At 41.0% G+C, this 16,688-nt stretch overlaps 1 protein-coding gene across 4 annotated transcripts in view; it reads left to right on the top strand.

Annotated features, from left to right (window-relative positions):
- OTUD7A (OTU deubiquitinase 7A) overlaps positions 1-16,688 on the top strand; it is a 119,972-nt gene that overhangs the window by 11,962 nt on the left and 91,322 nt on the right. For 3 of the 4 annotated variants that reach the window (XM_032122977.1, XM_032122978.1, XM_032122975.1), the window contains exon 1: positions 9,042-9,234. The gene's annotated coding sequence lies outside the window, so the exon portion shown is untranslated. Of the gene's footprint in view, positions 1-7,460; positions 7,534-9,041; positions 9,235-16,688 lie in introns of those variants that run through there. The other variant, XM_032122976.1, reaches the window with a different exon arrangement.

Below are 16,688 nucleotides of genomic sequence, written 5' to 3'. Positions count from 1 at the left end.
CCTGAGATTTTTTTTGTAGGTAACACTTCCAGTAAATTTTGTTGGTAGAAGCTTCCCACTTTTCGTAGTCTATGTATGTGGGCTGAGTTCTGCTGGATTTGGTAGCATTGGACAGTGTGGGAAACTGGCCTGACATAGGGGATGGGGCCAATGTTGTAGAATCTTTAGCTCAAATGTATTCTGGGGTTGCTTTTAGTCAGCATATGACCTGTTCTTGCTTGAGGAGAAGGGAATAAGAACTGAGAAATGTAAGAGCAGCAGTAAAGACTGAGGATTTTCCCTCTTACTGACCAGTTTCTGAACTTCACCGGAGAAGTGGATAGGTGAGTCATTTTCAGCCTAGAGTAAACCCCACAGTAATGATTGGCCTTAGAAAGCATCCTGCCCTTCTGTGTTTTGAGATGCACATCAGGGTTTTTTAAGAAACAGGTTTGTCTCCTTTGATATAAAGAACTTCCTGCTTGCTGTGTCTGTCCATAAAACCTTCCTTTCCTCTCCAGGGATGAGTAATAGCCCTGTGCTGAGCGAAAGGGTAAACACAGACTTGTAATCAAGGAGCTGTTAGCAACTAAGTACTGGTCTATTAACTGCCTGTTAGTACTGTCATTTGTTTGTAATTTTTTTTTTGTAAATTTTTTTTTTTTTTTTATGTCTGGGAGGAGCAGGGGAGTGATGATTTTTATTTTCTGTTCTATATTGGGGAAAGAACTGAGCAGGAACATAAATGCTGATTTGGGGACTGGTTACCATTGAAGAGTGGTTTTACAACATCTTTTACCTGAGTAATACTCTCTTCTGTGGTTTTGAGTCGCTACTTTTGATTGCCTTTTGTGGGGTAAAGCACGAAACATTCCTTTACAAGCTGGTCTTGAAATGTGTAGTACTCTGCCCTGGTTCTGGATTTCGAGCTAATAGTTGCAAAACTAGCTCTATGTACACCTAATTTTGCACTTCTTAGGTTACCAACACTTGTTTAACTGTGATGGGAAGAAGAGCAAACCTGCTATTGCAGTAGATGAATTTCTGAGCGGGATGGTTGGTAATTAACTCGTTTATTTCTCTGTAGGTATGGAAAATTTTCCACTGTATTTATAATATTGGTTTTTTCTATCCTCTTGTTTTTATCGTTCCTGTAAAAATCACTACTGTTCATGTGATATGAGACTGAGATATTTCATTGCTATTGAGTGCACATACATTAGGAATTATCAGTCTCTAATGTTGTCACAAACCTGCAGTGGGACAGGTTTCTATGCTGTTCCTCAGCTGTTCCTTAGAAGGCTCTTTCAGAAATCCCATCCTCTTCCATGCTCCACTGACCTACATGCATCATACAGAGCATACTCGGGTTCTTCTGCTCTGCCATGGCGCTGCAGTGCTTCCCAACAGTCACATTCTCCTCCTCCATGTGCACGTGGATGTGGATATGTGGCAGATGCTCCAGGAAGGAATAGGCACTTCCATGTCTTCTGGCTTTCTGTCCTTCACACTTCTTAATCTCATGACCTTGTTTTAAGTCTTTGCTGCAGAATATGGTGATGAGACATCCCTGCAGGTAATGTTCTTTGATTTTCAGTTGTATTCATCAGGAAGGGTGAGCCTGGGTAGCCTTGACACAGGTGCGTAGTGTGCCATTGTGCCATTACTCAAATGAGAGGTGTTCTGTGGTTTTTAATTTGATACTTCCTCAGTCAGTCCTTTTTTCCTACTGCAGAGTTTAAAAAGCACTCTGTATTTTGCTGCTAGTGGAAATGTAATCACTTAAATATAAGTGTTTGCAGCAGCAGACTGGCCTTCTTTAATACTCAATGGAGAGTGGTAGGGCTAGGTTTGGGAATCCTCTAAAGGCTCTGTGACTATATAATGAGTGCAGGCTTCTAATTTGGGCTCCTGTATTAGATGGCACTAATGGTCTCTGAAGAGATTAAGTTGTGCATGCGGTTAGCCATGTATCCATCCATGGCAGAAACCTGAATGATGTCCACATAGCTTTATTCCCAGACCTGTCCATACTCTGAAGCAGAGGATTCCTAGGGAATGGTATTGCTCCCTGTAGCCCCTTGTTTCCAATGGCAGGCTTTCAGTCCTCTTCTGTGCCATGCCTTCATTTAATAGCAGTGTGTTCTCTCATGTTCTTCAGTGAATCAGTGTTGAAAACTTCTATTCCATCCATCTAGCATAATAAATCAGATAATCTTTTCACAACATTGTCCACATAATGGGCCAGCTTTCCTCTCAGTGTGTTTGGTAACCCCATTAATGTTAGTAGGAGCTACATGTGAATACAGGGACTAATGGTCTCCAGCATCCCTATGACAACTGCTAATTCAGTGTGACCAATGTATAATTTCTGCTTCAAGCCTGAAGAAGTCTTTGGACCATTAAGTTAGTCTTACAGCCATGTTTAGAATGGCTTTTTTGCAAATTCAAATAATGATGATTATATTTAGTTGGTTAAGAATTTAAAAAAAACCTAAGGCAGTAATAAACTGTTCAGATTCATGTTCCATTTAATACAATTGAATATGTAAACTGAGTACATCAACCTTAACTAAAGCAACTTAATGTTGATCAAAATTTCTAGCTTTTGTGACTAGATGCTGATGGAGACCTCTGAAGATTTCTTAGTAGTGAAAACCTGTCTGTTCAAAGTTGTATCACAGAGAAGGCAACATGTTTTATTAGGCACTTAACTTTGGTGTGCTGGTGCAATGGGAGTAGCAAACTTTTTCCTAGCAGGAATAGCCATAAGTAGTGTTTTAACAGTTCATAGTGTTTTTCTTTCATGGGGCAGTAAAATGATTTCTCTTACGAGCCAAGAGATGAAAATATTCCTTAGTAATGTTCTTCCTATGTACATTTTGGTGAGAATTGGGTACCTAATGTCATTAGGCAATATTAAGAATTCCAGGGTTGTTTGCATGTCCAGGCTTTGTTTTAATCTCTTGGTCTCAGATGTGTTGAGAATTTGAGTTCCAGGGGCAGTTAATGTGTTGAAAGGGAAGTATTGTAATTTCAGTCACTAGGGTTCATTTTAATAATATGTTCCCTTGGATTTCCCCCCTGAGGATAATAACAGAAGCCCACCACCGTTGTCTTATTAACTATACAACTTGTAGTGTCTCTTCACCTAGAAGTCTTTTCTTTCTTTACATCTTTCTGAGGCTTTTCAGCTTCTGTTCATAGAAAGCATTCTCAGGCTGAACACAATAATCCAGAAGAAAATTTACCTTTCAGTAGTAAAATATTTGACATTGCCACTACCTTTAAAAGACAGTATTTTCTTTGCTCTTTCCAAGGCTCCTGCAAACTGAGCAGAATGTATCTCCCACTTTTAGTTCTTAGGACTTTGTTAAAGCTTTTAGTTATTAAAAGCTGTAGTTTCTTTCTTTTCAAAACAATTCTCACAAGTCTGCTAATTTGTTCTATGATTTTTGGAACAGTATTGCTGTGCCTTTGCACAGATGTGAAAAATATACTAGGAGCTTGCAATTCAGCAGGAGTCAGGAATGCACAGGGATGTTCTTTCACTACTGTTGGTTTATCTGGTAAATGAACCGGTCCTGTGTTTCCCAGTAATATGGTAATGCAAGGGTAATGCTCTATTAAAGAAAGCTGAGATGATCCTCATGACTGGGTTATTGTCCATATGCAGAACTGACTGTTCCAAGTGCTCTGTCATAGCACATAGGCAGCTATCTTCTTCCACAAGTCCTAAATTTGAACTGAAAGTTGTACTGAAAGACAACTCTGTTCATGGAGATGCAGTGGATTAGGAAGTTTACTCTTCACTCCTGAAATATCAGCCAAAAATGTGGTCATTCTCACAAAGCAAAATGTTCCCTGATTGTTTGTAAGTAAGGAATGCTTAATGTGTTCCTTATGCATGTAGTGCTGACCTTTTAGCCACTCAACTTGATTTAAATATAAGAAATAAAATTAAATTGGAATGTCATGTCACCTTTGTCTGCGACAAACACCTTCAAGATCCACTTTTTTCTTCAGTCAAATGCAAAGGCACTGCAGATTTGCTGCAAGTTTCAGTGCAGAAGTGTCATGCCATGGTGATTCTGTTCTGTACCAGGTTTCACTGCAGAATTAACTCTAAAACATCTGTAGAACAAATCTTCTTGCATGCTGCATTAAAAATATGTTACTAATTGTTTGGGTGGCATTTGTCAGTCTGCTTGTGAGTGTCAGGAACCATATTGTATTATTTTTAAAGTCTCTGAAGGCTGATAACAATCTGTCTGTAGCTGTAAAATAGTAATCTGATGTAATGACGGGAGAAATAAACTTCCCAGCTGACCTGACAGAAAAATGTGTTCCTGTTGAGTAGATATTTACAGAGTCAACAAGTCATAAAAGCAATTGGCTGGCAAGAAATGCTGCTGATTTCCGTGACACTTCATAATAATAAGAGCTTTAAAAATCAAATTAATTAGGAAACAACCTCATCTCAGTACCAGTCTCACAGGTCAGGAGGAAGAAGAGGTAGCCAGTCTGATTTCTTGCACTGCCCCTATTCTGTCCTGGTCTGGAGTGTATGCGCTTTAAACAGTGTAGGACTGAGTAGCAAAAATTCTGATGATTTGATTTCTATAAACATAAGGAGGGGAAGCAGCAACTCATAGTAACCCTAATTTTAAGTACTGCTAGCTACAACTGCTCAAAATCAGTTAAAAATAGTTATAGCCCTCCTTTCTAGTTCAAGTTAAATATTTGGAGGTATTCATAACTTATATCCTTCTTGCCTTTTCTACTGGCCTCCTTGTGTCCGTGGTTTTATTTATCTATTTTAAGCTTTAATTTACATCTACGGTTAAAGAAGATTGTTCCTAAGCCTTCAAGGAAATAGTTTTCTGTGGATATTGTATGTTAAAGTAGAATAATACTTCTTATTAAGAGGTATTTTATTAGAAACTCTTCCAGGTGCTACAGTATTACAGCTGGTGATGGGGTCAGTGGCTCTGACCCAGGAAGAGGTGACCGGTCCGGAGAGATGGTCCCAAAAGGAATCGCCTTCCCGAGGCCCGGTGTTTTCCCTCAGCTGCTGGCCAGGAGGGCCTGTGCAGCGACTGTCAGCTCTTTAGTGATTATCAGCTCGTGGTTCCAGCTCAGCTCTGCAGGGCAGCCTCCAGGCCAGACCAGGGAGAGAGACGAGAGGCTCGTATAGCTGTTCCACACGGGGCAGGGCGAAGGGGAGCTAGGGCCGACCTCTCTCTGCCCTCGCAGGGGCAGGGGCTAGCTTTATAGGGATACAGAGGGTGGGTGTCAGAGGGTAAAGGTCAATGGGTTACAAAGGATCTGCATAGGGTCTCCCAGAGGAGTAGCTGCCTTCCCAGGGGCGGTCCTGCTGGGAGATTGCTCAACCACCTTATCTCAGCAGACAGTCCCTCCAGGGCAGTGGCTGGGCATACCCCACACTACAGAGCTACCGTCAAAGTATCACTAAGTGCTATTTCTCATGTAGCAATCCTAAAAGATGACTAGAGGAGATTTTCTTCTTGGGGATAGTTGACTGTGCCTTCAATTTATTAGACAAAGATAGAATTTCTGAAAAACTTTCTGTTGGACTCTAAGCATAAATATCTCTTTATCGTAGTATGCAAGATACAACTGTTGTCTGTCCATTTGTATCTATTCTCTAATGATCTTGCAGATGGGTATTAGCAGAAATAAGAGCACTGTATGTTGTGCTTACCATTTATATTCAGTTATCATTTATATATAGTATCAGTTGTAATGGAAAGGGATCCAATTTGCATTTCTGTTGTATATAGTTGAAATTGTGGTATGTAACTTGTCTTTAACAGCTTTGCCCCGGTTTCCATGTTTTCTGAAGTGAGAGATTAAAGTGGATGCTTCATTATATTAAAAACAAAAGATACAGAATAGAAATAAAGTTGTTTTATAAAGGTGAAATAGCTAACAGACCAATGAAGCCTGATTAGATACCTTATTCCGCAATTTTTTTGTCTTATAAATATGTATTTACATCTTTTTTGTTAGATTCAGCATATCTGTGGTCCTCTAAAGAACTTCCTGCATTCGGTGAGGTGTGGATAGAGAAATGTGGATAGGCTAAAGGAAAAAGTATGATGGATGAAGAAAACATCAAAGTATGTCAAGGAGATATACAGCAAATGCTGTGGACAAAACCTCATTTCCCAAGCTGAGGAATCAGCAGATTTTCATTTAAGCTCATTTCATCCACTAAATGTTCTGAATTCTGTGTTTTTACAATTTTCCACAAAATAGCTCTTTCCCATGAAAATTTTGGAAGTATGCTCTTTGGACTGGATTTATGTCATCAGACATGAGGGTGGTGAGGCCCTGGCACAAGTTACCCAGGGGATCCGTGGCTGCCTCATCCCTGGAAGTGTCCAAGGCCAGGTTGGATGGGCCTTAGAGCAACCTGGGATAATGGAAGGTGTCCCTGCCCATTGGCAGGGGATTGGAACTAGTTGACCTTTAAAGTCCCTCCCAACCCAAACTGTTTTGTGATTCTGTTATACCAGATAATTTTCCCCATGAGAAAGAACCTCTCTACTTCTAAAGTCATATTATGCTGACAGTCACCCAACCCCCAGGTCTAATAAACAGTGTCAAACAGCAATCACGACAATACTTCTTTCATTTCATCCCTCTGTGTCTGTGTATGGTCACAGCAAAGATACAATAGATTTTGCAGGGAGTGTCAGTCATATGCATATTTCCCTTCTCTTGCAGCCTGGAAATTTAAGATCTCTGAATGACTCAGTGATCTCTGGGTTCCTGATCTTTGTGGACTACAGCACCCCTGCTTTCTAATTTAAAGAGGGGGAAGATGTTCAGATGAGATATTGCAGTATTTGTTGACTAGAGAATTTTGTTTCTTGAATCTGTTCACACTGCTGTTTTCGGAGATACTACCACTTCCATGGAGGCAGAACATAATGGCCCCAAAGTATGCAAATACTTCACCTAAATCCAGCATCTCTGCATTTTCACACTTCATCTGGGACTTTGTTAGAAACATGTTTGTTTTCCTATAATGGTGGTATGAAAGAAAGTTTTGCCAGTAGGAAGAAAAGATGAAGAATGAGGAACTTTCAGGCCTAAAGGATAGCCTCTTCCTGCATATACCTGGCCACCCTTGCCTTTGGTAAGCCTTCAGACTTTTGCTGGCGTCTCTGGCTTTGCCTGACAGACAGACAACTGGCCACTTCCTTTGAAGTGACCGTCTGAATCAGTCCCCAGCTCTGTGTCACCACTTGGCTAACTAGAGCCTTCAGATCACCCTGCGTTTGAATCTCTGGCATGATAATAGCTTCTCTAACTGATTTTAGAGTATCTTCAGCCCTGAGAGCTCTAGAGCAGCCACCTGAGGGTCACATATTCACTACTTAATTTCCTTTGCAAGGCGAATGGACTAGAGCTTTCAGCAAAACTCTCCTAAACTGTTCTTTCTTTTACAGACAGAACTCTCACTGGCTGGGAATCACCTGTAGGACAATCTGTACAGACAATCACATCAAGGAAAAGAAAAAGGTATGACTTTCTGTAATTATGGTTCTTTTTTGAGTGTGTTATCCATATATTTCACAATTTATTTTTCTTTGCCACATTTAAAGAATGCTGGACTTTGCACTGGTGAAGAAACCAAGGAACTGTTCTGCTCATGGATTTTTTGGTCTTGGAGGGAAGTAATCTTCAATCATGAGCATAAAGAATTTTTCTAAGGAGAATAGAGAATGTAAGTGGCAAAAAATGGGAGTTCATTTTCTGCAGGCCCAAAACAGTATTGGACAAAACTGTTCTGGTTTTTTGCCTGTCATGGTTTGCCAAAAACTTATAGCTCGTGCATTTACAGCTAAAGATTATACATGCAACTGTTGGGGACTTTTCCAATTTTTTTTTTGTGTCCTCCACATTAGCTCCAAAAGGAAATATTTTTCAAAGGTAAGGTGAGATTTTTTGGGGTGTTCCAACTATATTCTAAATGGATGTTGGGGTTCTGTCAGAGAACTAGATCTGGTTTTCTTTTGTAACCACCAACCCTCACTTGCTTAGGATATGAAAATGCGTATCTGCAAAACTGTGTTGATGTGTTATCAAATGTACTTCTCTGGGTGTGTTGGTGCAAAATGTATTCTATTGTTTACAGCTGGTGTTTCCTTAAGGATTTAGGGTTGCTGTATCTGTCACTGATTGCACGTCACCTGTAGTAGGCTGATTTCAGGTGAGAACCGTTAGTGTTTCTAGATAAGGAGGCCTTTCTTGAACAGGGAGGGGTACACCTGTGATTTTTTTTTTCCCTTCTATGCCATGTATTTTGCCTTGTTTTCAGTCTTGCACGTTTCTGGTTTTGTCATAGTAAGTGGAAAAAGGGGATACTAAGTTCTAGAGGCATATTGCTTAATCCATTTCGTTTGCAGCTCTAATGCTATTGGAAGAGTAGCAGTGAAAGACTGCTTTGCTGTGGGGAAGGTAAATTTAACCGGGTGAGATAGAACACACCTGCGTGCATACTGGAATAGCTGGAACCAGGTTAGTTGAGAAGTTACTGTAAGCTGAAGTAGACTTCCGTGTCGAAATAGAAGGCACATCGAAAGCAGTAACTTACTGTAACATACCCCACTTTGCAGCGGGCAAAACGGGGCATGGTGATTTCCAGAACAAGGATGGAAACGGAAAGGAGGCAACGCTTCCCATCTGCCCCTGCCGCGGGACATCGCGGGGCGGAGGAGCGCTCGTGGTGCAGGGGCGGCTGGGGGCCGTTCCCGGCCGTGCTTTGCCGCCGGTATCGTCCGGGAGCGCCGAGGCCACGCTCGCCCAGGGCCGCCGAGGGAAGGAGGGAGGGAGGAAGGCGGCGGCCCCGCGGGCGGCCCCGGGCCGAGCTGTGCCGGGGGCTCGGCGCGGCTGCCGCGGGGGCGGAGCGGGGCGGAGCGCGGCTCCCCGGGCCGCTGCGGGCAGCCGGGGGAGGGAGGGCCCTGCGGCCGGTGACTTCATGGGAAGGAGGCGGCGGCGGTGGGAGGTGGGTCTCGCTTTCCGTCTCCCGGTGCCGTCTGCAGGGCGGGCGAGAGGCGGCCGCTGCGCCGGGCAGCGCGGGCGGGGGGACAGTGGTGACGGAAAGCGGCAGCTGGGGGGGGACGGCAGCGTTGGGTTGACTCCTTCTCCCCCTTCCCCCTCCCGGCCGGAGGAAGATGGAGCTCGGTTAGTGAGGGCTTGCGGGAGGAGCAGCGGGAGCAGGTAAGAGCTGCTTCTCCTCCTCCTCCTGCTCCCGGGCTGCGAGCGGCGGGCCGGCGCAGGTGTCACCGGCGCAGGTGGCACAGGTGGGCCCGGCCGCTGCCGTGTCCTTGCCTGCGGGCTGCCCGCGCCGCCCCGGCCGCAGAAGTTCCCGCTGTGCGGAGCTGCGGGCGGAGAGCCTGAGGGCAGCGCCTTCGGCCGCAGCCCGTAAGGGCAAAGCCGGGCGTTCAGAAACGCCTCCCGCCCCGTGCTTCGGGCTATCGTGGCGGGGATGCGGGTAGGGCTGCCGGCTCTGCCCCCGCCCCGTCTCCCCCGGCTCATTGATGAGCTCCGGGAAGGGCTTCTGCATTGCAGACTCGCTTCGCTCCTGCATTCGCGGCTTCAGCCTGTACAAGGAGCCTGTTCCCTGGATGGGTGGTTCGGTGCTGCTTGGGCAAGAGGCCGATTTGGGCAGGTGGTATGTCCTTCTGTGTTTCTTGGACCATGTCAGGACATTTGGGGGGATTGACCTCATTCGGTAACTATTAGATGTACATATGATATATGTTCTCCTTCTGAAAGAGCTACAAAAGGGTATCTGCCTGGATTTGTGTGAATAACACTCATTAGGAGTTCACAGGGTGTAATATAGTGCAGTGAGATATAATGTGCATATAAAACATAATGCAGTGAGGCACACGACCTTACATAATCTAAATTTAAAAAGCTCACTACCCCTACGCTTACCCTGGAGGTTGTAGGAATATGTCTGTTCTAAGTGCTTTCTGGAGACTCATTCGATACCTATCTGACATAAAGATGCAGCCTGCCCTGTGAGCCAGTGCTGAAAATAAAAGAATAAATTGTTGACTACTTTTGCTGTAGTTCTGTCACAGTAAGTTCCTCGTTACTGGTCAGTGTCTCACACACACAGTGATATTCATGGCTACATGGGCATACACAGCTGCCACAGCCAGAGGCAATGGTCTCTTCTGTTGTCCCTTGGATGTACCTTTAAATTGACCAGCTAAAACACTGTCATATTTTAATAAACTCTTGAGGCTTCTCTCCCTAGGCCTGAATAGTGCTGCATTTTCTAGCATACAGATATGAATTTAATGTAAACAGAAAGAAACCTTTCACACTTTTCATTTGACCTTCACCATCTCAGACAAATGCTCAAAACTGATGATCAGGGAAAGTATTTTGGAAAGGCCTGGTTTAAAATATGTTGATGGATGCAACGTACGCAACTCAAACCATATCTGGGATGACACACAGTCAGTGTTCTGAGCTCTATAGCAAAGGAAACTAATGTCTGATAAATTTGGCCCACATTTTATTTTAACTCAGTCCTTACAGATGACATTGACTTTAATAAAGGTTGCTATGGCACAGATTTAAAGCAAATGATATTAGGCTTCTGGAATTGAAACTGCTGTTGATAGGAACAGTGTTGTTTTGTTATTTACAATCTGTTATTAAAATATGAGTGTGTTAGCTGTTGAGGCTGAATCTGGCTCTGTTTTCTGCTGTTGGTGTGAATTGACTAAATGGTCTCCTTTCTATGGATGGAAGCCAGATTTTTCCCTGGTATGACTGTGCCGCTCACACAGGAACAAGCTAGACTTTCCCGTTTGAATCTGGAATATAGATGAATATCAGTGCCTACCAGCCTCTGGAACACTTTCTATTACAAAGCTGTATGCTTTGGATAGACCTGTAACATTGGTGTGGAGTACAGAACATCTGTGGGCTGTGCGTGCCCACACAGCAGCAATCATGGTATGACATGGGGTAGCAATGACACCTTTGTGAATCTGGTTCGTTTGAGGTACTATGTTTTCACGTCTGTAGTTTTTACAAGAAACTCAAGTCATCTTCAGGACAGCTTAATTCAGGTATAATATAACTGTTAAGGGTATGAGGCTGGGTAAGGATCAGGTCTAATAGAGTCATATTTTTGTGTATGTATAGTGCAAAAGTAACTGATTGTTTGCTTAATCATAATGTATCTGTTTTTGGAAAAGGTTGGTTTGGGGATTTTTTGCCAATGGATTGTAGAAGATTTTAGTCTTGGTTTAATCAATACAAATTCATGTGGTGGTGATGGTGGCTGGAGGTTACAGACTCCAAGGAAGCGTGTAATGAGCAGGCAGAAAGGTACTTAGTCCTTCCCTAGTAAGCTTAACTCTGCATCTTTCACTGCCCTGGCACATCTCTCTTATTGTCATATTGGCAGACTCAGCAAAAAAGGCCATTGAGTGAATGGAGCTCCAGGTAAGGAATTTTATAGAGCTGCACACATGCAGGCTATGAACAGTGACTCTGATGTTACCAGTGCAACCATTGTGATAATTGTTGCCATAGTTGCCCTTCATATTACTTATTTAAAAATCAGGGAATCTATGTTTTAATCAGTACTGTACATAGAACATTTAATTTAAATTAAAACTGTATGTTTTAAATATAATCCCTGTGGTGTTTTCAGATCATTTAGAATGTTTTATGAGTTCATTGGTATCATATCTGTGCTATTTTGGGGGGAAAGGGATTTTTTTTATTAAATTTGTTATATACTGCATAGACACAAGAATTTAAAAAATGTGTGTATCATTGTGCTGTCATATATTGTTATTTTGTCTATTATTGCTTTTAGACACAGTAGCCCTCTGTAGTCTTCATGGGAGGAGGAGAACAATGGCAAGGCATAGTTATGTATTTATTGTAATAGAGAAAGTTGGACTTGAGAGGAGGAAAGGACTAAGGGAACTAGCAGAATGTTTGTTTCCAGGTAGTCTACACCTCGTATCTTGCAGTTTTTAATGAAGTCTCCTGTTTAATATTTCCTGCATTCCAAAAACATAATGAAATCTGAAGCTCCTTTTGACTCGAATTTCGTAAGATATCTTGGGATTCATATTAAGCAAAAATTAAACATAAACTTTTAATTAAGCAAATGATAAGCTTAAAATACCAAGTGCAACTGTTATTGAATTGAGGACTGAAAATAGAAAAGGCTTTGTTGTTGTTGTTGAAGATTTTGTATTCTACTGGTTCATTTATCATTGATATGACTACACAGGCATTCATAGATATTTAGACTAAAGCATGGAGCTAAATGGTATGTGGACCTTCTTAACAAATGAATCAGCTTGCCCTAATGAAAAACAACTGGGAGATTAACCAGGCTGCTTAGATGGTCTGAAAATTCAGCTGTATAGTCTTATACAAAAGTAGTTTGCCAGTTGAGGTGCAGTACAAATATTGCATAGATGTTGTATTGCATTTTCCTGTATTTCTTTATCATTATTTTCCTAAGGCAAAGCATGGTACAAAACTGAGAAGTTGTGTAAGATGGCAGAACTGTTTCAAATCCTTGGTGGTAATTGATTAGTTTTTGTTTAAGGGCAGATTAATTAGTATATACATGTAGATGTAACAGTACAACACTTTCACTGTCATATATTTTCTAGACTCTTTTTTTAGTTGTCCTTCCCCAGCTACTGACCCAAGGGAGGAAAAACTGTAAATCTGACAAGCATGGAGGTACTGGCTATACGAAAGACTTGACTTGCAGCTCTATTTTCGTATTTATTCTCCTAACATCACTGTTTCTGTGATTATTTCTGAGTTTAAATCGTTTAAAAAGACAATTGTGATGTATTTTAAGTCTCATTCTCAGTTTATTTAAGTTTCTTGCTCTTCTATTTGAGGTCAGTGTTGTCTCTTTTAGGATGCTGTTATACCAGTGATTTTTAGCCATAGTGCTTTGCTGTAGTGTTTTACTGTGGATTATTGACATTATCTGTATTTATTTAATATCTCTTGGATAGACCCTTTGAAAGGCTTTAGGCTTGAAATAGAGAATTTGTTCAGCTTGCTTATTAGCTTTTATTAAAAGGGTTTATAAATTCATTTATTTAGAGTATCTCAGCGTTTTGACGTACACTTTCAGTAAAAAAAAAAAATCAGAAATCTCAGGACAAAAGAATGAATTTGCTCTAAGTTAGCTTGAAAATGTATTTTCTTATGTATTTTATAGAAGACATGAAGGATTGCTATTGCTGGAAGTATTTTTCAGTACTTGCAGGGCATTTTTCAGACTGAGCATCTTTGCAAATGCTTCATGATATATTTAGTAAAATTAGAATGCTTCCCATTATATGTTGAAAATTCCTTTGGTCCGAACACTGAGTTTTTCTGCTCTCTGATCATGATTTCAGTCTTGCATGCAATGCTTCAATTTAGCCTGTACACAGAACAAAGTATGGGGGTTTTGTACAAAGGGTAAAGTAGCTATTTTCATCTGTCAGTGTTTTGCAGATACTCAGTTCTCTACAGTAATTTTTTTTTCACTTGCACATTCTCTTCGGATCTGCTGAGTAATCATTTGCATTGAGTAGTTAATCAAAGAAGGGGCAAAACCCATGTAGAAATTGAGCAAGCTGTGGAAGAATTTTGATTCTCATTTTGGTCACAATGGCTATATTTCCACTATTGTTTTCAGAATTAGAGTAAGGAACACTGAGAACTTGTTCTTTAATTAGATGCTTGAAATATCACGTTTCTAATCCTGATGTCTGCTGACATTAGTTGTCTCTGTCCTATGGAAATGTACAAAGTGGTTACTGCTGCATGTGACCAGAAGATGTAACACTGTGATGTTATCAGAAATGTGTTCGAATGCCTTTGATTAAAATGGCTAGCTGCCATGGTGATAGTGCCATAGAAACTGGTGAAATAATCAGTGCCTATTAGGAAATCTGAATGAAAAATTCTTCTCTAGTTTTCTATCTTTTATGTTTCAGCACCTAAGCAGGAATGAAACTCTGCTGATGTTATATTTCTGATTGAAAAATACTGAACAAATTCCTTTGTATTATACAGCAGATCAGGCTCAGGTTATTGTATTGGTACTGCTGAAACATTAAATGCATGAGTGACTGACAATTCAGTCATCCCACAGATGACTTCTAGTCCCAAGAACAAGGGCATTGGGGTAGAGACCTTTCTTACAGAGCTGATATTTGTTGTTAAGTCACTTTACTCTTTTCCATTGTGATTACTTTCTAAGTACTGCAATAAGTATAATTTCCTCCAAAAGCGCTCTTCAGGCAAAGAAGGGCTGCGACTGTGTCCCACAGCCAGTGTCTGCAGAGACACAGCATAGTAGTGAAAGAACTTTAATTTGGGAGCCTGACTTTGAAAGGGTTTTGTCTGTCTCGAACTACACAAATCTTGAGTACAAGAATACCAAATAACATCATGTAACAGTAATAGCTTTACTGGCTTAGTTTTTCTCATCTCTTTTGAGATCTATTGCAACAAGACGCAAAGTGCAAGAAACAGTCCCTGGCTTACATTGCTCTGTCTCTGGCTGGAATGAGTAATTTCACTATTCCTGATTAGTGACTCTCTAGGGTACTTACACCCCAGTGGAAATTGCTAAGCAAGGACATGGGGGGATGAACCCAGAAGTATCTGTCTAGCTATATACTGATTAAATTTCTGTGCAAACACTTGTATTGCCTGCAAAGTTTCTGAGGTGGTGCAGAGGGGCTTTTATCCTGTATTAAATAGTTTTCCCTCTTAGCACTGAGATCAGTGTAAAGGACAATTGCTTGATGGTGGTGAACTTGAGTTTATTACTTAGGTTCATCCTGTACTAAGCAGCAGACAGTAGAAGTAAACACAGACTATCAAGCTGTACACTTAGATACAGATATGATAACACTCTTTCTCTAATCAGAATAACATACCTGAGAACAGAATCCAGACCAAAGCATTGCAGATGGATATGTCAGGAACAGTCTCATATGTGCCATCCCTTAACGTGCCTATCTCTTACCTGAGAATATTTAATATCCCAGTAGCTTCTATTTTAAGTCTTAGAGCTGTTCTATAGTCAATTCTGAAGAAGAGGAGGACATACAGGTGTACTAAATAACATTATGGTAATGGGACAGGATTTGTTTAGTGTAAATAAAGCATTGATTCAACAAACTATAATGAAGTGTGAAGCAATGAAATCACCTCCATGTCCCTCTAAATAACTCTTTATGTCTCTGTCTCTGGAAGAGTACAAGTAGTTTAAAGGAAAGACAGAGTATAAAGGGAAGGCAGATTTATGTAATTTCATCAGAAAGAATGACAGAATATACAACCTGTAGATAAAGTTCATACGTGAGAAAGATTCAGATAGTACAGTGTGCTCATCTGTTCTGCCAACTACAGCTGAGTTAAGAGCTGGTGACAAACTTCCCTTCAGAACAAATTAACAGAAGTAACATATAATGGAGAAAGCCACAAGGATAAGGTTAAGTAAAACTAGGTTGATACACTGTTTGCAATTTGCTAAATTGAGACTCTTTGCTGGTAAGAAATTGCCATTGAAAAGTAGTGTCCTATTTCATTACCCCTTTTTCATTACTCCTGCCTACTGGTGTGTCCAGGCATTTACAAGAAAGGGATTAAATTCAGGAATTGTGAAGTTCACCTGAAAATTCAGAATTTAAATGAAATTTGCAACAGCTGAGATGCTTTAGATCAGTGTTAGTGTTTCATGTTTGGTTTTTCAATAATCATAAAAGCAAGACTAAAAACTATGGGAAGGCATGTCAATGTCAAGACATTTAGGGTGGAAGTTCCAGGTTTCAGTGACAGTTTTCCACAAAGATTTGAGGCCCTATGAGCTACTCTCGCAGCTTATCATGTATAGTTTTGATATCTGAGGAGGCAGGGGAAAAAAATTCAGATATTCTAATATTGGACTTCATGCGGTGTCTCTTCTGTGTTGAAAGACCTGTGTGAAGGAATGAATTTTTGAGTCATGTAGTTGGGAATGTCTTAGTGGCTGACAAGCGCTGTAGAAGCCAAATGTTTCTTAACAATAGACAGTTTATTCTTTCAGGCTTCTTTATATGAATGCATATGAACCTCAGATATATAGAACTCACATCTATGCTTATAATTGAAGTTTTCATAGATGTTTGTGTTGTGGTTCTGTTCATGGCTCAATACTTCAAGACAGAGTTTCAAATAAAATAGGAAAAGTTGCTTGCACTCATGAATAATCTTCCTTTTCTGAGAGGCACCTGGAAGTGCTTTGCTGGTTTGCTCTTTCTCTCGTGTTTCTCTCAGTGTGTATAGTCACACTTGTGGCTATGGTCTGCTCTGGCGTTCCAACCTGAGGATGCTTAGTAGGTAAGGACTGTGTAACAGTTTTGGGCAGGAAATACAAATATAGATTTTCATTAATGTGTAGTCAGGCTGTAAATGCTCAAAGCAGAATTTAATCAGGATTATTAAAAGGACACGTTTTCTTGGCAAGAATAAGAGGAAACAAAAGGCTGTGAAAAAACATTACATGAAGGTTCTCTTGAAGAAACCCCATGTAGAGATCTGTGATGTCTCCTGGGCAACACAGTTTACAGTTTTATATTTCTGCATTGTTCAAAATTTCTTCTGACATTGAC

The sequence above is a fragment of the Corvus moneduloides genome, chromosome 13 (genome assembly GCF_009650955.1).
Source record: "Corvus moneduloides isolate bCorMon1 chromosome 13, bCorMon1.pri, whole genome shotgun sequence".
NCBI lineage: Eukaryota > Metazoa > Chordata > Aves > Passeriformes > Corvidae > Corvus > Corvus moneduloides.
Note: the sequence above shows the minus strand (reverse complement) of the source record. Positions and strands in the feature narration are given on the sequence as shown.